This window comes from Heteronotia binoei, chromosome 20 (assembly GCF_032191835.1).
Source record: "Heteronotia binoei isolate CCM8104 ecotype False Entrance Well chromosome 20, APGP_CSIRO_Hbin_v1, whole genome shotgun sequence".
In the NCBI taxonomy this organism is placed as follows: domain Eukaryota; kingdom Metazoa; phylum Chordata; class Lepidosauria; order Squamata; family Gekkonidae; genus Heteronotia; species Heteronotia binoei.
Genome location: NC_083242.1, coordinates 36,186,129 through 36,213,635, shown reverse-complemented (window position 1 = coordinate 36,213,635; position 27,507 = coordinate 36,186,129).

Below are 27,507 nucleotides of genomic sequence, written 5' to 3'. Positions count from 1 at the left end.
CGGATTACAGATGGCCAATGTTGAACCAAAATAGCAAAGCTAGTGAGCCTACAGAAATCATGGATGATCTTAGGGGTGACTAAGACTAATCAGGTGTCAAACTTTTTCTGAATCATAGTTGGTGCCTACTTACAGAAGAAGAAGACCGTAGATTTATACCCTGCCCTTCTCTCTGAGAGTCTCAGAGTGGTTTACAATCGCCTTTATCTTCTTCCCCCACAGCAGACACCCTGTGAGTTGGGTGGGGCCGAGAGAGCTTTTACAGCAGCTGCCCTTTCAAGGACAACTCATGCGATAGCTATGGCTGACCCAAGGCCATTCCAGAGGAGTGGGGAATCAAACCCAGTTCACTTAACCACTACACCGAACCATGCACTTAACCGCTACACCAAACTGGCTCTACAGGGAGAGTTACTAATAGTTAGAGCGACTGACTTTTGTTGTTTTCTCACAGTCAGTTGTAGCGGTAGAGCAATGTTTGCGTCCAGTGGCACCTTTAAAACCAACACATTCTGGGTACAAGTTGTTGTGTGCGCACACACTTCTTCAAGTACATAACAGTAAAAGCAGTAGTAGCATTACAAGTAGGATTAGCAGGAACAGCAGGAACAGTCTGATAGTAGCAGTAATACCAAGGGCATTCCAATCAATTAAAAGCCTAGAACATAAAAGCCCTTAAAAGCCCCGGGCGACGTCAAAATCCAGAGCATAAATTTGATTTTGTGCTCCGAGAGGATTTCAAAAGAATCGTTAGCGTATTAAAGGGTTGTTTAGAGGGTGCTGTGATTATTTGTTCTGTCTTTTCTGCATTCTGCTCTTCTGCAAGGTAGAAACAAAAATTATTTCCGTGCATTTTTATTGTTAATGGGGCTGCCGCGATGGGAGCACATTCGGCCAGCGCTGAGGGAACTGCACTGGTTGCCTGTTGTGTTCCGAGTTTGCTTCAAGGTGTTGGTATTAACCTTTAAAGCTTTTTATGGTCAGGGACCTGTCTATCTACGGGACTGCCTTTTCCATATATCTCCCAGAGAGCACTGCGATCAGGGACAAAAAATCTGTTGTCTGCCCCTGGGCCAAAAGAAGCCAGGTTGTGTGTAACGAGATCTAGGGCTTTTTCGGTGGCAGCACCAGAACTTTGGAACACCCTCCCAGAAGGCATAAGGGCCCTGCGGGATTTGTCTGCGTTCCGCAGGGCCTGTAAGACCGAATTGTTTAAACAGGCTTTTGCTGTTGACTGAAAAAGGGCCGCCACCGGACAGCTTATAGAATGCTGATCACAGTCGAGAATCCAACGCCGCCTATACTGTACTGAAACAGCGCCATAGAATGGTTTTAAAACTGAAATAAGTAAATTATGGTTTTATATGTTTTATTGGACTGATTGTATTTTACGATGTTGCGAGCCGCCCTGAGTCCGCTTGCGGAGAGGGCGGGACATAAATGGAAAGTAATAAATGAATAAATAAATAAATACATTTCCATCAAGACCATCAGCAACGGTGATCTACGCGACAGTCACCTCAAGAACAGACTACTGTAACGCCCTTTACATGGGGCTTCGATGCAAATTTAGAAGCCGAACCTGGTGCAAAATACATCAGCCAGGTTGCTAATGGAGCTACCTTTATGGGAGCACATTCAACCTGCGCTGGAAACGTTCCTTGGTTTCCTGTGGCATTCCTGGTTCGCTTCAAGGTGCTGGTTATGATGACCTTTAAAGCCCTATATGTTCTGGGTTCTGTCTACCTCCAGGACCACATTTCCCCTCTTGAGCCTCAGGGAGCATTGCAATCAAGCTCACAAAATCTTCTTACAATCCCCAGGCCAAAAGAAGCTTGGCTGTCTACCGCTAGAGCTTGAGCCTTTTCGGTGGTAGCCCCTGCTCTGTGGAACGTCCTTCCCGAAAACATCAGGGCCCTGCGGGACTTGCCACACTTCTGCAGGGCCTGTACGACAGAACTGTACAAGCTGGCATTTTATATCTAACCGGGAGGCGGCCACTATTCCACCATCCCACAGAATAAACACCTGAACCCATCCCAGCATAAATGTAGAGCCCTAAACAATATCTAACGACATCATTATATACAGCACCAGGGGTGGGATTCTAGCAGGAGCTCCTTTGCATCTTAGGCCACACACCCCTGACGTAGCTAATCCTCCCAGAGTTTACAGGGCTCTTTTTTTTGTCAGCTCTTGGAGGATTGGCTACATCAGGGGTGTGTGGCCTAATATGCAAAGGAACTCCTGCTAGAATTCCACCCTTGTGTAGCACTAAATAAGAACTAAAGAACAGTGCCGTCTTGGATCCTAGGGACTGTACCTGCAACTGAAACTGTGACTGTATGAAGTGATTTTAATGGTTTTCTTGTGATTCTATTTCAATTCGATGTTGTTTTAACTATTGTTAGTTGCCCTGAACCCGTCAGGGGAGGGCAGAATATAAACATAATACACAGACAGACAGACAGACTTACGGTGACCCAAGGTAGGGGCTTTTCAAGGCAACCAAGAAGCAGAGGCGGTTGGCCTTTGGCTGTCTTCACTGATGTTCTGAATCTTGGCTTTCAAACTCTTTGTTTCGAGAGCCAGCTCTTGCACAGCTAGAACAAATTGATCCGCGGATATCTGGGGCTCTGGGGGCTGTTTTTTAAGACAATGGCACCAGATTTGCGGCATAGCATCCAATGCCTCTCCTCAAACCAGTCTCCAAGTTTCAAAAAGACTGGATCAGGGGGTCTAGTTCTATGAGCCCCCAAAGAAGGTGCCCCTATCCTTCATTATTTCCAATGGAGGGAAGGCATTTAAAAGGAGTGTTAATCCCTTTAAATGTGATGGCCAGGACTCCCTTTGGAGTTCAATCATGCTTGTCACACCCTTGATCTTGGCTCCGCTCCAATGTCTCCTGGCTCCACCCCCAATGTCACCTGGCTCCACCCCCCCAAAGCCTCCTGGCTCCACCCCCGAAGTCTCCTGGCTTCACTCCCAAAGCCTCCTGGCTCCACCCCCCAAAGTTTCCTGGCTCCACTCCAAAGTCCCCAGGTATTTCTTGAATTGGATCTGGCAACCCTACTGTTAAGCCATGAAGGAACTGAGCAATGGTGAACACCCTGGGTATGCAAATAAATGTGTGTTTCTTCCCCCCAATGAAGTTTCATCAAGATTTTATTAAGTTGTTGATGTCAAAGGAGCCATCGTGTTGATACTGTGGAGCAACTGAACGTGAATCTCTTTAGTTTTTCTTCGCCAAATCAACAGAATCATCCCACATTTTCAGTTCCCCCGATGGGGCATCATGATCTCCATCGGCACCATTTTCAACCATGCCACCGTCAACGTCCTGTGGCTGATCTTCTGGGTACCCGTTGATATCTTTCCATATGGAATACTTGACGTCCCAAAGAGCTTCAACCATGTCCCACATTCCCGCCTTTTCTTCTTGGAGGTCTTGGTCGTTGTCTCTCAAAGCAATGTATTCTTCCCAGAGGGCCATCTTGTCTCTGGAGATGGCCATGTCCTCTTCCCAGAAGATCTTGTCCTTCTTCCAAAAGGATTTGCATTCTTTCCAGTAGGTCATGTTCTTCTCCTGGAGGGCTTCCATCTTCTCCTGCAGCGATTTGTTCTTCTCACGCAGGGCTTTGTTGTTTTCATGGAACTCCTTGTTCTTGACCTGGAAGGCCTTCAACACATTTCTGAAAGATTCGTTCCTCTCCTCAAAGGCAGCAACCTCTTTTTCCATGGTCTTGATCATCTCTTGAAAGGCGTCTATCTTCTCCTGGACGGCGTTCACTTTCTCTTGGAAGTCCAGTTTTTTCATCTGGAAGCCACTGATCTCCATCATGAAAAGTCTGCTCTCCTCCAAGTAGTTCTTGATCTCCTCCAGGAATCCCTTGTTCCTCACTTTGAAGTTTTGGATCTCCTCCCATAAGGCCTTGGATTTGTTATCCTCCCGGAAAGCCTTGATTTCCGCTCGCAGGGCCTTGCTTTTTTCCCAGAAGGTCTTGATTTCTTCTTGCAAGGCCCGTTTCTCCTCTTTGAGGTTTTTCTGTAAGAACTGCTTATGCAGGGAGGGGGGCAAAGGGGTCATGTGATGCCAGCTCTCTCGTTTGATGGGATGAGGAGGAGTTTCACTGCTTTGCCGACTTCTGGGGCTGGCATTATTAGGGGCTTCTGTGGGTGTTTTCTTCTTGTTCTCCATTTGATTACAGCTGTGGAAAAAGAACGTAAGAACATAAGAGAAGCCCTGTTGGATCAGGCCAATGGCCCATCCAGTCCAACACGCTGTGTCACACAGTGGCAAAAAAAAAGTGCCTTCAGGAGGTCCATCAGTGGAGCCAGGACACTAGAAGTCCTCCCCCTGTTGCCCCTCCCAAGCACCAAGAATACAGAGCATCACTGCCTCAGACATAAGAGAAGCTATGTTGGATCAGGCCAATGGCCCATCCAGTCCAACACTCTGTGTCACAGAAGAACATAAAAGAAGCCATGTTGGATCAGGCCAATGGCCCATCCAGTCCAACACTCTGTGTCACAGAAGAACATAAGAAAAGCCATGTTGGATCAGGCCAATGGCCCATCCAGTCCAACACTCTGTGTCACAGAAGAACATAAGAGAAGCCATGTTGGATCAGGCCAATGACCCATCCAGTCCAACACTCTGTGTCACAGAAGAACATAAGAGAAGCCATGTGGGATCAGGCCAATGGCCCATCCAGTCCAACACTCTGTGTCACATAAGAACAGAAGAGAAGCCATGTTGGATCAGGCCAATGGCCCATCCAGTCCAACACTCTGTGCCATGGGGCTCTTTACTGACCAATTAATTAGCAACCAAGTTAGTTCCAGGCCTTCCCATTCATACGTCTCATCTCCAATATTGTCAGTCTGCAAACACATGAAGATCTTGGTCCATTGTGTTCTTCTAAGCACATTCCCGTCTATCTCCCCACCCCAAGCTCTCTAGTACAGAAATGCTTTTCTTAACTCATGACACCCTTCATGGATAAGGAGTGTTCCCAGCTCTGAGCTGGGAAATTCCTGGAGATTTGAGGGCAGAGCTGAGGGAGGGCAGCGATTGAGGAGAGGAGAGACCTCTAAACTTTATGTCATAGCTTCCATCCTCCAGTGCATTAGGGAGGGGAAAGAACTCTGTGGGTTATAATGTTACAGCGTTCTGTCCAGGGGAACTGACCTCTGCAGTCTGGAGATTAGCTGAAATTCTAGGATCTCTGTGATGCTATTGGATGATGCTATTGGATTTATATCCTGCCCTCCACTCCGAATCTCAGAGTCTCAGAGCGACTCACAATCTCCTTTCCCTTCCTCCCCCACAACAGACACCCCGTGAGGTGGGTGGGGCTGGGAGAGCTCTCACAGTAGCTGCCCTTTCAAGGACAACTCCTGCGAGAGCTATGGCTGACCCAAGGCCATTCCAGCAGCTGCAAGTGGAGGAGTGGGGAATCAAACCCGGTTCTCCCAGATAAGAGTCCGTGCACTTCACCACTACATCAAACTGGCTCTCATGTGCCCTTCCTTCAAAACCAGAACTTCGAATTGTGAACGTGGGATTTGTGCCCCCTTTGGCTAGGAGCTCACCTGTCCCTGGGTTGAAATCCACCCCAAACATCCACCTTCCCGGGGTCCTGAATCTGCAACAAAACAAACTGGGGGGCGCCCACTGACTTACAACTCCTCCCCGGCTGTGATGGAGGCTCCTTTCTACTGCGTTACCGCGGCAGCCGGAAACCATAAACAGAAGAGATTTAGAACCTTCTGGAGGTCTCCAGGTTCCATCTTTGGAATGTAGAAGTGGCACGCAATCCCTGCAGGTAAGGCTTCCAAAGCAGGCAGCACAGAGGGGGGAAGGAGCCAAAGTCCTGGCCCTGAGTTGGTGGAACGCTCTGCCAGAAGACATCAGGGCCCTGAGGGATCTTTTACAGTTTTGCTGGGCCTGTAAGGCAGGGATGTTCTGCCAAGCCTTTGCGTGAGGACAGCGACGGCGGCCATCCTGGCACCTTTTCTTCCCCGCCCCCTCTCGGGGGGATCCCCCCCACCCCTGACGTGATGGACTGACTAAGAGCGCTTTAAAGATGCCGTCGGAGTTTGTAATCTTATTAATGTAACTGACTTTATATAGATGTATTTTTTAATGTTGTTCAACACCCAGAGCCTGGCAGTGGCTGGGACGGGGCGATGCATCAAATGCAATAAATAATAATAACAACAACAATAACAATGTGTAGAGAGTCCGTCAGGCCGGGCATTGCCTAAGGGGCAGCGCATGGGTAGCGAAACGTGGGCAAGCCTCCAGGTTGGGCATGGAGACTCCCCAGAATTTTAATTGATTGCCAGACTACAGAGATCAGTTGGCAAAAATGGCTGGTTTGGGGAGTGGAGTGTCTGCTAAAGTCGCTCCCTTCCCAAAGTCCTGCTCTCCCCAGGTCCTAAAGGTTGGAAACGCTAGTTGAAGCTGCCCATATTTCACTCTCCATGTGCTTCCCCCCTGCCCTTAAACCATGCCCAACCCAACACACTCCCCACACATTGGCTCCTTCCCACCTTCCTTCCCAACTGCTTTGGAAGCCTTACCTGCAGGGGTGGCCACCTCTGCATTCTAAAGATGGAACCTGGAGACCTCCAGAAGGATCTAAATCTCTTCTACTAATGGTCACCTGTTGCCACGGTAACAGAGTTCAAGGGAGCCGCCATCACACCTGAGGAATTTTGTTTTGTTGCAGAATCAAGAAGAAGAAGAAGATATTGGATTTATATCCCGCCCTCCACTCTGAAGAGTCTCAGAGCGGCTCACAATCTCCTTTACCTTCCTCCCCCACAACAGACACCCTGTGAGGTGGGTGTGGCTGGAGAGGGCTCTCACAGACACCCTGTGAGGTGGGTGGGGCTGGAGAGGGCTCTCACAGACACCCTGTGAGGTGGGTGGGGCTGAGACGGCTCTCACAGACACCCTGTGAGGTGGGTGGGGCTGGAGAGGGCTCTCACAGCAGCTGCCTTTTCAAGGACAACCTCTGCCAGAGCTACGGCTGATCCAAGGACATGCTAGCAGGTGCAAATGGAGGAGTGGGGAATCAAACCCGGTTCTCCCAGATAAGAGAGCTCTGGCTGACCCAAGGCCATTCCAGCAGGTGCAAGCAGAGGAGTGGGGAATCAAACCCGGTTCTCCCAGATAAGAGTCCACGCACTTAACCGCTACACCAAACTGGCTCTCCAGGGCCCTGAGAAGGTGGATGTTTGGGGTGGAATTCAGCCCAGGGACAGGAGAGTTCAAAAGCCAAAGGGGGGCACAAATGTCACATTCACAGATTCCTGACAAAGGTTCAGAGACTCCAGACCAGGGATGTCAAACATGCGCCCCAGGGGCTGAATCAGGCCCCTGGAGGGTTCCTATCAGGCCCCCGAGCAATTGGCTGTCATCTGCTTTCTTCTTCCTCTCTCTTGCTTCCTTCTGCATCACAGCTTGCTTTTCAATTGCACAGGAGCTATGGAGCAAGACCTCTATTTCCTCCATTGGCTGAGGCTCCTCCCTTGGGAAAGAAGGGAGGAGGAATAACTTGCGTTGCCAGGCTCTCTCAGTCACACAGCAGAGCTACCGAGCCAAGCCTCTCTTCTTTCTGTTGGCTGAGACTCCTCCCTCTCTTTGGTCCCCTGTGGAAAGAAGGAAAGAGCCAGAGCTTCCTTTGCCCAGTTCTCTGGATCACATGAGAGAAATACAAAGAAAGTACTTTAAGACCAACAAGGGCTAATGTTTTAAGCATGTTTTATTTTAAGGTTTTTAAAAACAATTTTATTTAAATTGTGTTTTGTTTGTGTCCTTTATAAAGTTTATATCTCTGCTATCTAATCTTAAACAGGTACACACACGGCCTGGCCCGACAAGGTCCTCATTTATTGCAAATCCGTCCCTCATAACAACTGAGTTCGACACCCCTGCTCCAGATATTTGAAAACCACTGCCCCAAGGGACTCTATGGGGAGAGATGGTGGCTCAGTGGTATAGCATCTGCTTAGTAAGCAGAAGGTCCCAGGTTCGATCCTCGGCATCTCCAACTAAAAAGGGTTCAGGCAAATAGGCGTGAAAAACCTCAGCTTGAGACCCCGGAGAGCCGCTGCCAGTCTGAGTAGACAAGACTGACTTTGATAGACCAAAGGGGGTCTGATTCAGTAGAAGGCAGCTTCAGATGTTCAGATGTGTATAGGGGAGGGACGGTGGCTCAGTGGTAGAGCATCTGCTTGGTAAGCAGAAGGTCCCAGGTTCAATCCCCGGCATCTCCAACTAAAAAGGGTTCTAGCAAATAGGCGTGAAAAACCTCAGCTAGAGACCCTGGAGAGCCGCTGCCAGTCTGAGTAGACAAGACTGACTTTGACGGACTGAGGGTCTGATTCAGTATAAGGCAGCTTCAGATGTTCATATCTTCCATGCGCTCACCATCCAAGTTAAATTTTGAGTGCCCATCTGGAAAATGTAGTCAGGCAATGTATTTGCAAGAAATCTTCTAACTTGCAGTTTCTGGAACGCAAGCCGAATGCATCCTGTTTGAGCATCCGATCAGCACTGCATTATTTGTCCACCAGAACACGACTCACCATCTCTGCATCTTGGAAAGGTGCATTAACTCTGTCGCTCAGCCTGAGATTACAGTTAAAAATAGACGGGACATGCATTGCTTTGGAATGCATTCCGCTTTATTGCAGACTCCAGTCTCTGAAGCTGACCGGATTACAGATAGCTAATATTGAACCAAAATAGCAAAGGTAATATGTCCACAGAAAGCGTGACTGATAGAGGAGAGATTTGTTTCAGATCTTCCAAAGCTAATTAAGACGCCAAACTCTTTCAGAATAATAGTTGGTGCCTACTGACAAAAACCACTAACTCTTAGAATTGTGGATATTATTAAATTGTCACAGTTAGATATTGGGCTAGCAGATAGTGTTCTGCAATTCAGGATCTAGCCATGTCCCTGGGAACTCCAGAGGCCGACCTCAGATTCAGCAGGAGCACAGCTCCTGAACCTTTCTGAGGGTTCCCTCTCTCCCTCCCCACCTACCTACCTTGTCCATTGACTAGTAGGTGCAGCTGCATAACAATCCCTGGATTAGGAGAGTGGGCAGCCAGCCAGTCATCAGGGGCTTTGCCATGCCTCCAGCAGCCCTCATTAACCCCTGGAGAAGCCTATGACACCTTTTCTCCACTTCTTATATGATTTTGGGCAGTGGGTGGCTTGCTGGTCTTTTGACTTGGGGGGCAGGAGAGCCCCAAGTGAGTGAGGCCTGCTTGGGCTGGCTGGATCTCTACAGTCAGTTTGGTGTAGTGGTTAAGTGCATGGACTCTTATCTGGGAGAACCGGGTTGGATTCCCCCCTCCTCCACTTGCAGCTGCTGGAATGGCCTTGGGCAGCCAGAGCTCTCTTCTCTGGGAGAACCGGGTTTGATTCCCCACTCCTCCACTTGCAGCTGCTGGAATGGCCTTGGGTCAGCCAGAGCTCTCTTATCTGGGAGAACCGGGTTTGATTCCCCACTCCTCCACCTGCAGCTGTTGGAATGGCCTTGGGTCAGCCATAGCTCTGGCAGAAATTGTCCTTGAAAGGGCAGCTTCTGGGAGCGCTCGCTCAGCTCCACCTACCTCACAGGATGTCTGTTATGGGAGAGGAAGATAAAGGAGATTGTGAGCCGCTCTGAGACTCTGGGATTCAGAGTGAAGGGTTGCTTTTGACTGCGGGAAGGGGGGGAGGGGCGGCAGCATATGCTAATGAGTTACGCTGATTAGCTCTACCATCTATTTTTCTACAAAATGACCGCTGTCCAGAGATATCTTTGCAGGATCCTTGCAGTTCCAAACAACACTTGTCTCCTGGAGCTGAACTGTTATTTATTCTAAGGGACAAGTGACCCGCCCGAGGTCACCCAGCAGGTTTCATGTGGAGGGGTGGGGAATCAAACCCAGTTCTCCAGATTAAAGTCCACCTCTGTTAACCACTATGCCATCTTGGCTCTGGGGAGGGGCAGGGAATCTGAAAAACCCAGGAATGTTTCTGCTGACACTGAACTCTAAAATCCTAGAAGAAAAGGAGCAGAGAAGGATTTCATGAGTCATCTATAAGTAATCAGGGTTCCTCATGAGATGTATGTATAAATTGTTTTGCCACTGTGTGACACAGAGTGTTGGACTGGATGGGCCATTGGCCTGATCCAACATGGCTTCTCTTATGTTCTTCTGTGACACAGAGTGTTGGACTGGATGGGCCATTGGCCTGATCCAACATGGCTTCTCTTATGTTCTTAAGTGACACAGAGTGTTGGACTGGAGGGGCCATTGGCCTGATCCAACATGGCTTCTCTTATGTTCTTATGTGACACAGAGTGTTGGACTGGATGGGCCATTGGCCTGATCCAACATGGCTTCTCTTATGTTCTTATGTGACCCAGAGTGTTGGACTGGATGGGCCATTGGCCTGATCCAACATGGCTTCTCTTATGTTCTTATGTGACACAGAGTGTTGGACTGGATGGGCCACTGGCCTGATCCAACATGGCTTCTCTTATGTTCTTATGTGACACAGAGTGTTGGACTGGATGGGCCATTGGCCTGATCCAACATGGCTTCTCTTATGTTCTTATGGTTGTTCAACCATTGCCATGTTTCCTCTGCCACGTTGTGGGTAATGCAAAAGAAGCAACGCTTCCGTGTAAAACATCCAAACAATAGTATTAAAGAAATAACTATCAGTAACAACCACTTAGAAAACCACTTAGGAAATTACCTTGAATTCCTTAATAGTACATAACAAAGAATACACTTATAAAGGACAGAACAATATATTATATTTAAACAGGAAGGGGAACAATCAATTCCCAAAACCTAACAGTTCAACAGGTAAACTCATTTTTCTTTCTTTTTTAGGTTGACTGTCCACTCCACATAAGAACATAAGAGAAGCCATGCTGGATCAGGCCAATGGCCCATCCAGTCCAACACTCTGTGTCACAGAAGAACATAAAAGAAGCCATGCTGGATCAGGCCAATGGCCCATCCAGTCCAATACTCTGTGTCACAGAAGAGCATAAGAGAAGCCATGCTGGATCAGGCCAATGGCCCATCCAGTCCAACACTCTGTGTCTCAGAAGAACATAAGAGAAGCCATGCTGGATCAGGCCAATGGTCCATCCAGTCCAACACTCTGTGTCACAGAAGAACATAAGAGAAGCCATGCTGGATCAGGCCAGTGGCCCATCCAGTCCAACACTCTATGTCACAGAAGAACGTAAAAGAAGCCATGCTGGATCAGGCCAATGGCCCATCCAGTCCAACACTCTGTATCACAGAAGAACATAAAAGAAGCCATGCTGGATCAGGCCAATGGCCCATCCAGTCCAACACTGTGCGTCACAGAAGAACATAAGAGAAGCCATGCTGGATCAGGCCAATGGCCCATCCATTCCAACACTGTATCACACGGTGGCCAAAATAAGCAGACGCCATCAGGAGGTCCATCAGTGGGGCTAAAAGCCCTCCCACAGTTGCTCCTACCAAACACCAAGAATACAGAGCATCACTGCCCCAGACAGAGAGTTCCAACAATATGCTCTGGTGTAGATACTGAAAGGATGGACCTCAGGACACAAGAAGAATAGCGAACTGCAGTCCGAGAGATTCTTTGATATACAGTGATATTTTAATCCTTATACAACTTTTGAACCTCATTTTCATCCGAAGGGCTTTTTCCAACTGTCAATACATGACAAGGCACCTCCAACCAATCCAGCACTTCACATTCTTACACTTCCCCAAAAAAGGTTTCAATCCATAAATGTACTGCATGTGGAAGTATGAAGGGAAGGGCTCTAAGTGGGCAAATCAAGAAGAACAAACTTCCCGGGGGGGGGGGGGGGGCATGAAACCTGACAAATGCAGAAGCAGAGATTGTCTGAAGTAGAATCAGAAGAAGAAGAAGACTGCAGATTTATACCCTGCCCTTCTCTCTGAGTCAGAGTCTCAGAGCGGCTCACAATCTCCTTTATCTTCTTCCCCCACAAAAGACACCCCATGAGGTAGGAGGGGCTAAGAGGGTTCTCACAGCAGCTGCCCTTTGAAGGACAACTCCTATGAGAGCTATGGCTGACCCAAGGCCATGCTAGCAGGTGCAAGTGGAGGAGTGGGGAATCAAACCTGGTTCTCCCAGATAAGAGTCCGCACACTTAACCACTACACCAAACTGGCCCCCTCACTGGAAGCCTTTAAGCAGCCTGTATTGCCTATATTAGTGTTAAAATGGCTGATTACCACATGCATAGAATACTGAGCAGTGGTTCCGTTGCATAAGTGATCAGCAATTCAAAGAAGACTGATATTGAAACATGCTTTTTTCTCCTCAGGAAGTATGTTGTCATCCTTAATCTTCACAAGAAGTTTGCTACAATCAGTAATTGGGTGACTCTTTAGCTTTTCGACTTTTGAAACTAAGAATATTCATGGATCTGTTATTACAACATCAATGAAATTGGACATTTAAGACCATAGAAACCTTTCCCTCATTTTGTTGTATATTCCTTTTGGAAATAAGTCTTTTAGCGGCAGATGGACAAACAACTATCAGGGATGCTGTGGGCTGATTCTGCATTGAGCAGGAGGTTGGACTAGATGCCCTCTATGATACCTTCCAGCTCTATGATTCTATGAAAACACATTCTTTTTAACCCATCTTCACTATATTTTAATGAACTGGTATTCTTTTTTCTAATCGCAAACTAGAATGATGTTTATAATGTATAGAATAATATTTATAATGTATGTTACATGTTAAAAAGTAAATTAGATGGACAAGAATATCACTAGGAAACACATGTCCTTTTGTTTTACCTAGACTTGTAGCAAGAGCAATTAACAAGCAAGGTCTATTGGTTTTCCCACGCAAATGCTATCCAGACCAAATGGTCTTTCAGTTTTGTTTATTACACTATTTTGCCATTGGATCCTAACTTTGTAACACTTTACATTCTTAACTACTACCCACTAACTATATGTAAGTTCTGCTCACTGTACCCTCCTCTGAAGAAGTATGCGTGCATATGAAAGCTTACTTTTCAATAAAACTTTGTTGGTCTTAGAGATGTTACTGGACTCCTACTTTTTAGGGAACTGTCCGCAGTGCTGAATTCTCTGTTTTTTAAGAAGACCAACACACACAATCTTTGAGCTAAGCAGGGGTGGAATACTAGCAGGAGCTACTTTGCTTATTAGGCCACACACCCCTGATGTAGCCAGAAGAAGATGAAGATAATGGATTTATATCCCGCCCTCCACTCCGAAGAGTCTCAGAGCGGCTCACAATCGCCTTTACCTTCTCCCCCACAACAGACACCCTGTGAGGTGGGTGGGGCTGGAGAGGGCTCTCACAGTAGCTGCCCTTTCAAGGACAACCTCTGCCAGGGCTATGGCTGACCCAAGGCCATGCTAGCAGGAGAAGTGGAATCAAACCTGGTTCTCCCAGATAAGAGTCCGCGCACTTAACCACTACACCAAACTGGCTCTCCTACACCAGTCCTCCAAGAGCTTACAAAAAAGAGCCTTGTAAGCTCTTGGAAGACTGGCTACATCAGGGGTGTGTGGCCTAATATGCAAAGGAGTCTCAATGTGTGGATGAGATGATGGTGTAAGGAGGAAGGGCTTAAGTTTGTTAGGCACTGGGATGCTTTCTGGAACAAGCGGGAACTGTACAAAAGAGACGGTCTCCACTTGTCCCTGGATGGAACCAGGCTGTTGGCGCTTAAAATCAAAAAGGTGGTAGAGCAGTTTTTAAACTAAATCTTGGGGGAAAGCCAACAGGAGATGAAATGTCTCTGGTTCGGGAGGACTCATCTCAAAGACATGGAGGGTTGGCTGATATTTTTCTACCGGGTAACGGATCAGAGTTGTCCACTGTGATGGTGACAAACAGTATGGACTGTCTGCCAGAGTCTCGAGGCGGCAGGAGGAAGGTGGTGGGCCTAGCTTGCCTGGGAAATTATAGATGTTTGTATGCAAATGCTAGAAATATTTGGAGTAAAATTGGTGAATTTAGGGGAGGGACAGTGGCTCAGTGGTAGAGCATCTGCTTGGTAAGCAGAAGGTCCCAGGTTCAATCCCTGGCATCTCCAGCTAAAAAGGGTTCAGGCAAGTAGGTGTAAAAAACCTCAGCTTGAGACTCTGGAGAGCTGCTGCCAGTTTGAGTAGACAATACTGACTTTGATGGACCCAGGGTCTGATTCCGTATAAGGCAGGTTCATATATATGTTCATAGGAGCTCCTGCTAGAATTCCATCCCTGGAGCTAAAGCAGCTTTCCTGAGTGGCCAATTACACGGCTATTCTTCATGACTGTGTGGTGCAAAGAGAACATGCAAAGATGTGATGTCATCCTGCTACTTGTAATGAAACACCTATCCAAGGAGAATCAAAAGGGACTAATCGCATTGGCTGCCGGAAACAGCCTCACCAAACACCCAGCAGGTCTGCAGGAAATATCCTTCCTTGTAGAGACAGATCTGGAATCCTTTGGGCTGGGAGGCATGAGATTACATTAGTATGGCATTTATCTTGCATTCAATTTTAATCCCTGATTAGGCAGTAAATAATGGAGCGTCTGGCATTGGAACAAACGACGGGTGCTTAGAGCGTTTTTTTTTTTGCTCCATCATGGGAGGACTGTCTTCTAAGACATCGCTGGAGGACTTGTGCTAACTCAGTGTCACAAGAGTGTCTTCATGCATCATCTTGACCCACCTCCCTTGGGTAATGCCGGGTGATCCTTCAATGCTTGAATTTACCCTGGGCCATAATTCCCTGACATGCCGATAAACGCTTTTCTAATGATAGCAAAAAAAAAGAGAGAGCTCTATTTGGCAGCAAAAACTCCCCTCGGCCAGAACAGCACAGAGTCCCCATTCCTTCTGAGTCAGCACAATAATTTGCTTTTTAAAAAAGTCTTCTGAATGGAGCTTGATTTGCTGAGTCAGCAGAAGATTCACGGTCCTATTAGATGGCAACTCCACCCCCAGTCTATTTTTAGTGTTGATGTGAATTGTGGTGTCTATTCTTGCTATACCATACAGTTGCTTGGATTCCTGTTTTGCTAAGGCGTCCTAGCTTAACCCCTCCTTCTGCTGCACAGTGGTGATACTACTGGCCTGCCCTACAGGACTGTTGTAAAGAATACAGCAAGATAATGTGTGTGAAAGATCTGGAAATATTGTATACACTGTATACAGCATGATAAAGGTTTACAAGATAATGCATGGGATGGAGAAAGTAGAGAAAGAAGTACTTTTCTCCCTTTCTCACAATACAAGAACTCGTGGGCATTCGATGAAATTGCTGAGCAGTCAGGTTAAAAAAAATTTTTGGGCCACTGTGTGACACAGAGTGTTGAACTGGATGGGCCATTGGCCTGATCCAACATGGCTTCTCTTATGTTCTTCTGTGACACAGAGTGTTGGACTGGAGGGGCCAGTGGCCTGATCCAACATGGCTTCTTTTATGTTCTTAAGTGACTCAACATGCCGGGATTTTGGGGGAGGGGCACTACATCACTCTTAAGGGTATCTAGGTGTTATCTCCTTGAATTGGATGCCTCTTTTTGGGTTAACCTGGGAGGTGCTCTCCTCTCTCTTTGTCCTCTCCCTCTCTATACATGGCTTTCCCTGGCAACACATGTATCTGCAGATCTCTCCTATAGAGCCAACACCCTCATCCTCCCCCACACATGATGCTGGAGAAGCTGGCCATTTATGACAGGGGAAATCCTCTTTAGATTATGTTTCTTCCTCTGCATCCTGAATATGAACTGGATCTACCTGAATAAAAGTAAAGTTTATTTTTTTAGCAACATACTTCTTGGGAGATTTCTTTTCTACATGCTTCTCTGATTGGTCAAAACTCTGCAGTATTAACCAAATATTCTAATACTGAGTGCACAAGTAAATATATTGAAGGGTACAGAAATGATACGGAGGAGAAGGAATAGGAAAAAGATCAGTTAAATTGTTTTCCCCAAGCATTCTCTTTAGACATTCATGAAATGAAGTTCCGCATTCCTTTGTTCGTTTGCTTTATTTTTGCATAGGAACATAAAAGAAGCCCTGTTGGATCAGGCCACTGGCCCATCCAGTCCAACACTCTGTGTCACATAAGACATAAGAGAAGCCATGTTGGATCAGGCCAATGGCCCATCCAGTCCAACACTCTGTGCCACACAGTGGCCAAAATTTTTTTTTAACCTGACTGCTCAGCAATTTCATTGAATGCCCACAAGTTCTTGTATTGTGAGAAAGGGAGAAAAGTACTTCTTTCTCTACTTTCTCCATCCCATGCATTATCGTATAAACCTCTATCATGTCACCCCAGAGTCGATGTTTCTCCAAGCTAAAGAGCCCCAAGCATTTTAACCTTTCTTCATAGGGAAAGTATTCTAACCCTTTAATCATTCTAGTTGCCCTTTTCTGGACTGTTTCCAATGCTACCATATCCTTTTTGAGGTTCAGTGACCAGTATTGCACACAGTATTTCAAATGAGACCGCACCATCGATTTATACAGGGGCATTATGATACTGGCTGATTTGTTTTCAATTCTCTTCCTAATAATTCCCAGCATAGTGTTGGCCTTTTTTATTGCAATCGCACACTGTCTTGACATTTTCAGTGAGTTATCTACCACGACCCCAACATCTCTCTCTTGGTCAGTCTCTGCCAGTTCACACCCCATCAACTTGTATTTGTAGCTGGAATTCTTGGCCCCAATGTGCATTACTTTGCACTTGGCCACACTGAACCTCATCTGCCACATTGACGCCCACTCACCCAGCCTCAGCAGATCCCTTTGGAGTTCCTCACAATCCTCTCTGGTTCTCATCACCCTGAACAATTCAGTGTCATCTGCAAACTTGGCCACTTCACTACTCACTCCCAACTCCAAATCATTTATGAACAAGTTAAAGAGCATGGGACCCAGTACTGAGCCCTGCAGCACCCCACTGCTTACCATCCTCCACTGCAAAGACTGCCCATTTATACTCACTCTCTGCTTCCTATTAATTAGCCAGTTTTTGATCTGCAAGAGGACCTGTCCTTTTACTCCATGACTCTCGAGCTTTCTAGGCAGCCTTTGATGAGGAACTTTATCAAAAGCTTTCTGGAAGTCAAGATAAACAATATCTGTTGGGTCCCCTTTGTCCACATGTTTGTTAACCCCTTCAAAGAAATGCAACAGGTTAGTGAGACAAGATCTTCCCTTACAGAACCCATGCTGAGTCTTCCCCAATAACTTGTGTTCATCAACGTGCCTACTCATTCTGTCCTTGATAATGGTTTCTACCAACTTTCCTGGTATTGAAGTCAGACTGACTGGCCTGTAATTTCCCGGATCTCTTCTGGAACCCTTTTTAAAGATGAGGGTGACATTTGCTACCTTCCAGTCCTCAGGAACGGAGGCAGATTTCAATGAAAGATTACATATTTTTGTCAGGAGAGCCACAAGTTCAACTTTGAGTTCTTTCAGAACTCTCGGATGTATGCCATCCGGACCTGGTGACGTATTAGTTTTTAATTCGTCTATCAGTTGTAGGACCTCCTCTCTTGTCACCTCAATCTGACTCAGGTCTTTCAACACCCCTTCCAAAATTAGTGGTTCTGGAGCGAGCAAACACGTCTCGTCTTCCATTTCCCTATCCTCCTTCAGTAATCCTTTTACCCCTTGGTCATCCAAGGGCCCCACTGTCTCCCGGGCTGGTTTCCTGCTTCTAATATATTTGAAGAAATTTTTATTGTTGGTCTTTATGTTTTTTTGCAATATGCTCTTCATAGTCCCTTTTTGCCTGCCTGATCACAGTCTTGCATTTGATGTGCCACAGCCTGTGTTCCCTTTTATTAATCTCACTTGGACTAGCTTTCCACCACTTGAAGGAGTCCTTCTTACCTTTTACAGCTTCCATTACTTTGTTTGTTAACCATGCAGGCCTTTTCTTATACCTGTTTGTGCCTTTCCTAATGTGTGGTATATATTTTATCTGAGCTTCTAGGATTGTAGTTTTAAATAGCCTCCAAGCTTTCCCAAGGGTTTTGACTGTATTTACCTTTCCTTTCAGTTTCCTCTTCACATGCCTCCTCATCTCAGAGAATTTACCCCTTTTAAAGTTAAATGTGGTTGTGCTGGTCTTTTGGGGCAACTCTCTATTTATACAAATGGTGAAATCAATAACGTTATGGTCACTGCTCTTAAGAGGTGCGATCACTTTTACATCTCTCACCAAGTCTTGGGCATTACTTAGGACCAAATCCAGGATCACCTCACCCCTGGTAGGTTCTGTGATCATCTGCTCCTTAGCACAGTCATTGAGAGCATCAAGAAACTCAATCTCTTTCTCTCGACCAGAACACATCTTGACCCAATCAAACTGCAGGTAGTTAAAGTCACCTATTACAACACAGTTTTTACATTTAGCTGCTATCTTTAATCCTTCCATCATATTATAATCGTCCTCTATCGTTTGATTTGGTGGGTGATAACAAACTTCCATAGTTAAATATCCTTTTGGGCCCTCTATTTCAACCCAAAGCATTTCTAGAAGGGAATCTAATTCTCTTACCTCAGTCTTGCTGGACCGTATACCCTCTCTGAGATACAGAGCCACCCCACCTTCAACCCTTCCCTCCCTATCCTTCCGATATAACATATCCAGGAATCACCGTGTCCCACTGATTCTCCTCATTCCACCAAGTTTCTGAAATTCCCACAATGTCTATGTTTTCTCCCAACACTAAACATTCCAACTCGCCAATTTTACTTCTAACACTTCTTGCATTTGCATACAAACATCTATAATTTCCCAATCAAGCTAGGCCCGCCACCTTCCTCCTGCTGCCTCGAGACTTTGGCAGACAGTCCATACTGTTTGTCACCATCTCAGTGGACAACTCTGATCTATTACCCGGTAGAAAAGTAACAGCTAACCCTTCATCTCTTTGAGATGAGTCCTCCCGAACGAGAGACATTTCATCTCCTGTTGGCTTTCCCCCAAGATTTGGTTTAAAAACTGCTCTGCCACCTTTTTGATTGCTTAACTCTCTCTGCCTTCATCCCCAACAAATATCCCCTGATTTTCCTTGAGAAGACGAGAGTCACGGGAAAAGACAAGAACGCTAGGAAGGTTGGATGGCAGCAGGAATAGAGGAAGACCCAACATGAGATGGTTTGACTCTATCCAGGAAGCCACAAGGGCCCTTGGTTTGCAAGACCTAGAACATAAGAGAAGCCATGTTGGATCAGGCCAACGGCCCATCAAGTCCAACACTCTGTGTCACACAGTGGCAAAAGATTTTATATACACACATACACTGTGGCTAATAGCCACTGATGGACCTGTGCTCCATATTTTTATCTAAACCCCTCTTGAAGGTGGCTATACTTGTGGCCGCCACCACCTCCTGTGGCAGTGAATTCCACATGTTAATCACCCTTTGGGTGAAGAAGTACTTCCTTTTATCCGTTTTAACCTGTCTGCTCAGCAATTTCATCGAATGCCCACGAGTTCTTTTTATTGTGAGAAAGGGAGAAAAGTACTTCTTTCTCTACTTTCTCCATCCCATGCATTATCTTGTAAACCTCTATCATGTCACCCCGCAGTCGACGTTTCTCCAAGCTAAAGAGTCCCAAGCATTTCAACCTTTCTTCATAGGGAAAGTGCTCCAGCCCTTTAATCATTCTAGTTGCCCTTCTCTGGACTTTCTCCAATGCTATAATATCCTTTTTGAGGTGCGGCGACCAGAACTGCACACAGTACTCCAAATGAGACCTCATCTCACATGAGCAAGCCTGTTGATGACAGAGCATTTCGGAGGTCACAAATTCAGAGTCACAATAAGTTCGAAGTAACTTTATGGCACATAACATACACACACAATGTTCTTTCTCTCTGTTGTAAAATGATGATGATATTGGATTTATATCCCGCCCTATACTCTGAGTCTCAGAGCAGTCACAATCTCCTTTCCCTTCTCCCCCCCAACAAACACCCTGTGAGGTGGGTGGGGCTGAGAGAGCTCTCCCAGAAGCTGCCATTTCAAGGACAACTCCTACGAGAGCTATGGCTGACCCTGTCAAGCATAGATATTTCTCAATAATCAAGCTTTTGTTTTTTTAATCAAAAGTTGCTTTATTGTAAAATTTCGTAGCTTATCCAAGGACGGACTCCTTGCAAGTAACGACATACACAGCATTGAATAGTTACTTATAGGAAAACTTCAAAAGGATAACATACAGATGCAATTTGAGTCATGGGTTCAAAGACTACTAGCTAGTAACTCTTTTATGACTAAGCAATGCAAGCTAATAAAAACATCTCCCTTTCTCACACTTTCTCTGAGAGGTGATAAGACCTGGCTGTGTGAATCTGGGGAAAAGGCACTCTACACAGTTGCTGCAAGGTTAACCTAAACATCCTGGGTCCAGATGGATTTATTATGCACTCTTTTGTTGTATAGGTGCAGGGGTGGGGGTGGGGGGAGAATAGACCTTGGTGGTGTTCTGCTTTATATCTGGCCTGTCTATTAGGTACATAGAATTAGCATGCTTGACAGACCCAAGGTCATTCCAGCAGATGGAGGAGTGGGGAATCAAACCTGGTTCTCCCAGATAAGAGTCCGTGCATTTAACCGCTACACCAAACTGGTTTTGTATATTTCTGTGGGCAGAGACTCACCATTTTCATTGGCTAAAAATACTCAGCTTAGGCTATCAGTAAACAAAAAGAGCAAAAAATCATCGTAACGCTCACAGAATTTGCTCCGAGTCTGGGCTATGTCCAAGATTTCTTTTGTAGCAGGAACTCTTTTGCATATTACGCCACACCCTTCTGATGTAGCCAACCCCCCTGGAGCTTACAGGGCTCTTAGTATGCCTACTGTAAACTCCAGGAGGATTGGCTACATCAGGGGGGTGCGGCCTAATATGCAAAGGAGTTTCTCTTACAAAAAAGCCCTAGCTATATCCCTATGGTTCCGCCACCAGCAGCAGCATTCTGAGGGTTTTGGTTTAACTTCTCGGTTTCTCAATGCAGACTTTCTTTCCTCCCCCAGTTGGTGAGCAGTAACATTGGAATGGATGCTCTCCTCTCCTCACAGTCTTGGCAAGGAAGATCTTTGCACCCGGAACCTCAAGCGTATCTCCTGCTGCAGTGTTTGGATGAGGCCTCTCACATTCAAAGTGGAGTTCCAATGAAATCAATAGCCCCAGCTTCCAATTAAAACACGTCAGTCGGCATTTCACCTTGCGCTAACCCCTTGGGGGGAGATGGATTCTAACCCATAACCTTGCGATATTTATACCCTTGAATATTTCATGACCCGCAAATAACCGGCAAGATTTATTTATTTTCCTCTTCTGCCACATAATTAATTTTTCAAAAAAGAAAAAGAAGATACAGAGGTTCGGAAGACAGATTCTTTCACAGCGAATTAATTATGGGAGGGAAAGGGGTATCTGTTATCTTTGTGTACGCAGCCTATTATCTTAAAAAGTGATCTCTCCCCGCCCCCCCACACCCCATCTGATCAGTATTCAGATATACAGTGTATGCAAATCAGACTGCATTGCAGTCTATGGCAAAATACCAGTACTGCTGCAGTATGGAATAAGTTTGTTCCCCTGCTTTGAGAAATAAGAACCCAGCAATGGTGATTCAGCAGTGAGAGGGAGTGTTTTCTTCAACTCTTCAGAAACATGCTCTCTAGGTTGGGAGAAAAACAGCTGGTGTGCCAGGGGATCGCAGAAATGAACTAGAGACTGCAGTGCTAGATTTATGCCTTCCACCCTCCCGCCAGAAGAGGGCGCTGCAGCTGGTTCAAGCAGGTTTTCTTCAACTCTTGAGCACCACTAAAGGCAGAGTGAGGTATTGCAACTGCAACAAAACCTGGTGGTTGTTTCAGAGGGTAACCATGTTGGTCTGCCAAAATGGCTGGATTTGAGTCCAGTTGCACCTTAGAAACCAACAATATTTTCTGGGTATAAGTTTTCGAGAGCCAAAAGTTCCCTTTTGTCAGAAATTTTGTCAGAGATCTTTGACTCTTGAAAGCTTGTACGAAGCCTCCTGTTGTACCAAGAAAAATCAAAGAAAGCTATTTCAGTAACTATCCTGATTTTTTTTACCAGTGTTCACCACAAAATGGGACAACCATGATGGTTTTTTGTTTGTTTGTTTTAAGGTGGACATGAAAACGGCTGAGTCCTTTGAAGGTTCACCGGGTAGCCCTCTTCGAAGAAAGAATAAACATGCTACTTGTAAAAATGTATAATAGACAGGTCTGTATCAGAGCTCTGCTAAGACCCATTGAAATCAGTGGGTTCGGAGTAGAATAACTGTAGAGCAGGGGTGTCAAACATGCGGCCCAGGGGGCCAAATCAGGCCCCTGGAGGACTTCTATTAGACCCCCAAGCAACTGGCTGTAATCTGCTTCCTTCTCCCTCTTTCTCGCTTCCTTCTGCATAACAGCTTGCTTTGCTAGGCTTGCTCAATCACACATAGAGCAAGGCAGGGGGAAGGCAGAGCATGTTTTTTCAGTCAGTCTCAATCACATAGCAGAGCTACTGAGGCAAGCCTCTCTTTCTTCTATTGACTGAGGCGCCTCCCTCCCCATCCCCTGGGGAAGGAAGGAAAAAAGCCATAGCTTTCTCTGTCCAGTTCCCGGGATCCCGTGAGAGAAATACTAAGAAAGCACCTTTAGGACCAACAACTGCTAATGTTTTAAGCTTTTAAAAATATGCATTTAATTGTGTTTGTCTGTGTCCTTTATACCTCTGCTACCTAATCTTAAGTAGGCAGACACATGGCCTGGCCCAACATGGCCCAGCCCAGCCCGACATGCCCCGGCACAACAAGGTCTTATTTATGTTAGATCCGGCCCTCATAACAAATGAGTTTGACACCCCCGCTGCAGAGGATCACATGCTGCATGTCGGGCTGGAAAGATTCTCTGACATTGCATCCTATACCATCAATGAAAGTCTCCCATTCACAAGTTCACTGCAAAACTTCCTGAATCAACTGCAAAAAAGCCAGAGCTTCACGGCTCTCAGGGTAATAAGAGAGATTTTGCAGTCCCTGCATTTCTTGGCTTATTATGTTTAATTGGCATTCTCAGAGAAGAAAGCCGTCGAGGGGGGGGAGGGCGGAGTAGGCCAGCTTCAATGATTTCCCTTCCTCAGAAGACTCGATGCAATTCCCCCCAGTTTATTAATTTTAATTGTTCTTTGTTTAATCTCACGGAGATCAGCGCAGAGGGTTTTTTTTTCCTCCCTAAGGGTATTGAGCTGTAGGTCAACCGTACGTCACATGAATATACCAAAATTAAAAAGCTGAGCATCTACACTGAAAGGAGGGAAGGTTGGCTACTGGAGTGCAAACAACCATTTGGTGGGAGGAAGTATGTCAACTCCCTCCCAATAGATCCAAGTAGGCAGCTGTGTTCATCTGAAGTAGTAGAAGAAGAAGATATTGGTTTTATATCCCGCCCTCCACTCCGAAGAGTCTCAGAGTGGCTCACAATCTCCTTTACCTTCCTCCCCCACAACAGACACCCTGTGAGGTAGATGAAGATATTGGATTTATATCCCCCCCTCCACTCCGAAGACTCTCAGAGCGGCTCACAATCTCCTTTACCTTCCTCCCCCACAACAGACACCCTGTGAGGTAGATGAAGATATTGGATTTATATCCTGCCCTCCACTCCGAAGAGTCTCAGAGAGGCTCACAATCTCCTTTACCTTCCTACCCCACAACAGACACCCTGTGAGGTAGATGAATATATTGGATTTATATCCTGCCCTCCACTCTGAAGAGTCTCAGAGCGGCTCACAATCTCCTTTACCTTCCTACCCCACAACAGAAACCCTGTGAGGTAGATGAAGATATTGGATTTATATCCCACCCTCCACTCTGAAGAGTCTCAGAGCGGCTCACAATCTCCTTTCCCTTCCTCCTCCACAACAGACACCCTATGAGGTAGATGAAGATATTGGATTTATATCCCACCCTCCACTCTGAAGAGTCTCAGAGTGGCTCACAATCTCCTTTCCCTTCTTCCTCCCCCACAACAGACACCCTGTGAGGTAGATGAAGATATTGGATTTATATTCCACCCTCCACTCTGAAGAGTCTCAGAGCGGCTCACAATCTCCTTTCCCTTCCTCCCCCACAACAGACACCCTGTGAGGTGGATGAAGATATTGGATTTATATCCCGCCCTCCACTCCGAAGAGTCTCAGAGTGGCTCACAATCTCCTTTCCCTTCCACCCCCACAACAGACACCCTGTGAGGTAGATGAAGATACTGGATTTATATCCCACCCTCCACTCCGAAGAGTCTCAGAGCAGCTCACAATCTCCTTCCCCTTCCCCCCCCACAACAGACACCCTGTGAGGTAGATGAAGATATTGGATTTATATCCCACCCTCCACTCCGAAGAGTCTCAGAGCGGCTCACAATCTCCTTTCCCTTCCTCCCGCACAACAGACACCCTGTGAGGTAGATGAAGAGATTGGATTTATATCCCGCCCTCCACTCCAAAGAGTTTCAGAGCAGTCACAATCTCCTGTCCCTTCCTCCCCCACAACAGACACCCTGTGAGGTAGAAGAAGATATTGGATTTATATCCCGCCCTCTACTCCGAAGATTCTCAGAGCGGCTCACAATCTCCTTTATCTTCCTCCCCCACAACAGACACCCTGTGAGGTAGATGAAGATATTGGATTTATATCCTGCCCTCCACTCCGAAGAGTCTCAGAGCGGCTCACAATCTCCTTTCCCTTCCTCCCCCACAACAGACACCCTGTGAGGTGGGTGGGGCTGAGAGGGCTCTCACAGCAGCTGCCCTTTCAAGGACAACCTCTGCCAAAGCTATGGCTGGCCCAAGGCCATGCTAGCAGGTGCGAGTGGAGGAGTGGGGAATCAAACCCGGTTCTCCCAGATAAGAGTCCGCACACTTCACCACTACACCAAAATAGGAGTCGGTTGCACCTTTAAGACCAACTGAGTTTTATTCAGAACGTAAGCTTTCCTCCCAGATTCCTCGTCTGATGAAGTGTGCTTAGAGAGCACACGAAAGCTTGCGTTCCGAATAAAACTAAAGTTGGTCTTAAAGGTGCGATCAACTCCTCACTCACTACAGAATTATGGTGTCCTTGGAGGGTTTTCAAGGCAAGGACGTTCAAAGGTGGTTTGCCCTTGCTTGCCTCTGCATAGCAACCGTTTACTACCTTGATGGCCTCCCATACAAATACTAACTGGGGCCAGATCTGCTCAGTTTCCCAGATGTGATGAGACTGGGCTAGTCTGGGCCATCCAGGTCAAGGCAACAGACCAACAGAGGTGGTTTGCCATTGCTGGCCTCTGTGTAGCAACCTTGGTATTCCTTCTAGATAGATCCAGGTGGACAGCCAAGTTGGTCTGAAGCAGTTGAGCAAAGCAGGAATCAAGTGGCACCTTTAAGACCAAACAAGTTTTATTGAGAACGTACGCTTTCATGTGCTCTCTAAGCACACTTCATCAGATGAGGGGATCAGGTATTACCCGATCCCCTCGTCTGATGAAGTGTGCTTAGAGAGCGCACAAAGCTTACGTTCCAAATAAAACTTGGTTGGTCTTAAAGGTGCAACTTGACTCTTGGTATTGCTTGTTGGTTTGTGCATTTAAATGCATTTAAAGTAAAAGTTGATTTCTTTCCATCTCTCCCTCCCCCATCTCCCTCCCTCCCTCCCTTCTCTTAAACATCTGATATTTATTCTATGTGGCTCTTTCTTTAAGGCACCCCTGATCTATAGTAAAGGTCAATTATGTATTCTCAGGATTGGTCCCAAGATACTGACAATACTGAGTTTCGATCCTGAGCAATAAAAAGAATGAGTATGCTTTTGTGTATATGCATAGTGTCATTCCCTCAAAGTATCTGGTTTAGCCAACTTTAATGGTGCCTCGAGAAGAGGACTTCTGGGTCAGAAGATTTATCTTCTAGCAGGCTGCTCAGTTCTCCATCACCTCTTGAATAAGAACATAAGAAGAGACCTGCTGGATCAGACCAATAATCCATCCAGTTCAGCATCCTGTCTGACACAGTGGCCGACTGGTTCCTCTGGGAGGCCAACAACAGGGCAGAGAGGCTGAGAAGAGCCCTGCTGGATCAGACCTGTGAGAGTCCATCTAGTCCAGCATCCTGTCTCACACAGTAGCCAGCCAGTTCCTCTGAAGGGCCAGCAACAGGGCAGAGAGGCTGAGGCCTTCCCCTGAGAAGAGCATCAGAAGAGCCCTGCTGGATCAGACCAGGGAGGGTCCCTCTAGCCTCACACAGTGGCCAGCCAGTTCCTCTGGAGGGCCAACAACAGGGCAGAGAGGCCGAGGCCTTCCCCTGAGAAGAGCATCAGAAGAGCCCTGCTGGATCAGACCAGGGAGGGTCCATCTAGTCCAGCCTCCTGTCTCACAGAAGGGCCAACCTGTTCCTCTTGTTGGCCAATGATAGGGCATAGGGGTTAAGGTCTTCCCCAGATGTTGCTTCCTGCCTCTGGGATCCAGAGGTTTAGTGCCTCTGAATGTGGAAGTTCCCTTAATCACCACGGCTACTGATAGACCTAGTTTTCATGAATCTATCTAATCCCATTTTAAAGATGTTGATCCCTGCAGTGATCATATATCCATGAATACATGAAGCTGCCTTATAGACCCTTGTCCGATCACAATCAATATTGAATTTCCTGCTGAAGATCCTAGAAACTTGGAGAAATTCCTAGAGTGTCACAATTAAGACTGCTTCACAGCCTTTCCCCCCCCCCTCTCCCTCCTCAATTTCTTGGGGGTGGGAAATTGGAGCTGGGGGGGAGGTTACCCATAAGAACATTGCTTATTTTTAGTGGAGAGATGCTCCCGAATTATGTGGATGGGGTTTGGTTTCAGCATCGTTCAATGAAATAATTGCCAGGCAGCTGTGATTATGCAAACCCTGGGAGGGCCTCGCCTGCTCAAAAAAGATCAGACCTTTAAGTTTTGGAAGCCGGAGAAGAACTGTGCGTGTGCAGAGATTGTGTTGATTTTCAGCTTCTCCTTCCTAAATATTGTGCTATGATTCATCCCGTAATTGGGGACTTGGGAGGAAAAAAAACACAATAATTATGCCTCTAGAAAGTAGAATACCAATGCAAATGGAACTAAAATAGTAGGTTGTTATTCACAATAAGTGATAGCTGTAATTTTTCAATAGATGCAAGAGAAAGGGTGGGGGGGGGAGGTGATGCCGTGCTCTTAAGATATGATGGTTTACCAAGTTTTCAGAGCCACAGGTGACATTAAACTAAATGCAGAGAGGACTTTGATTTGTAAAAATCTCTCCTCTCCCCCTTCATTGTTGTTGCAGATTCAGGTGCGAAGCCATTTCCTCTTCTCCATGGAACTGGAAGTGTTTGTGTTCTAGGATTCAAAGC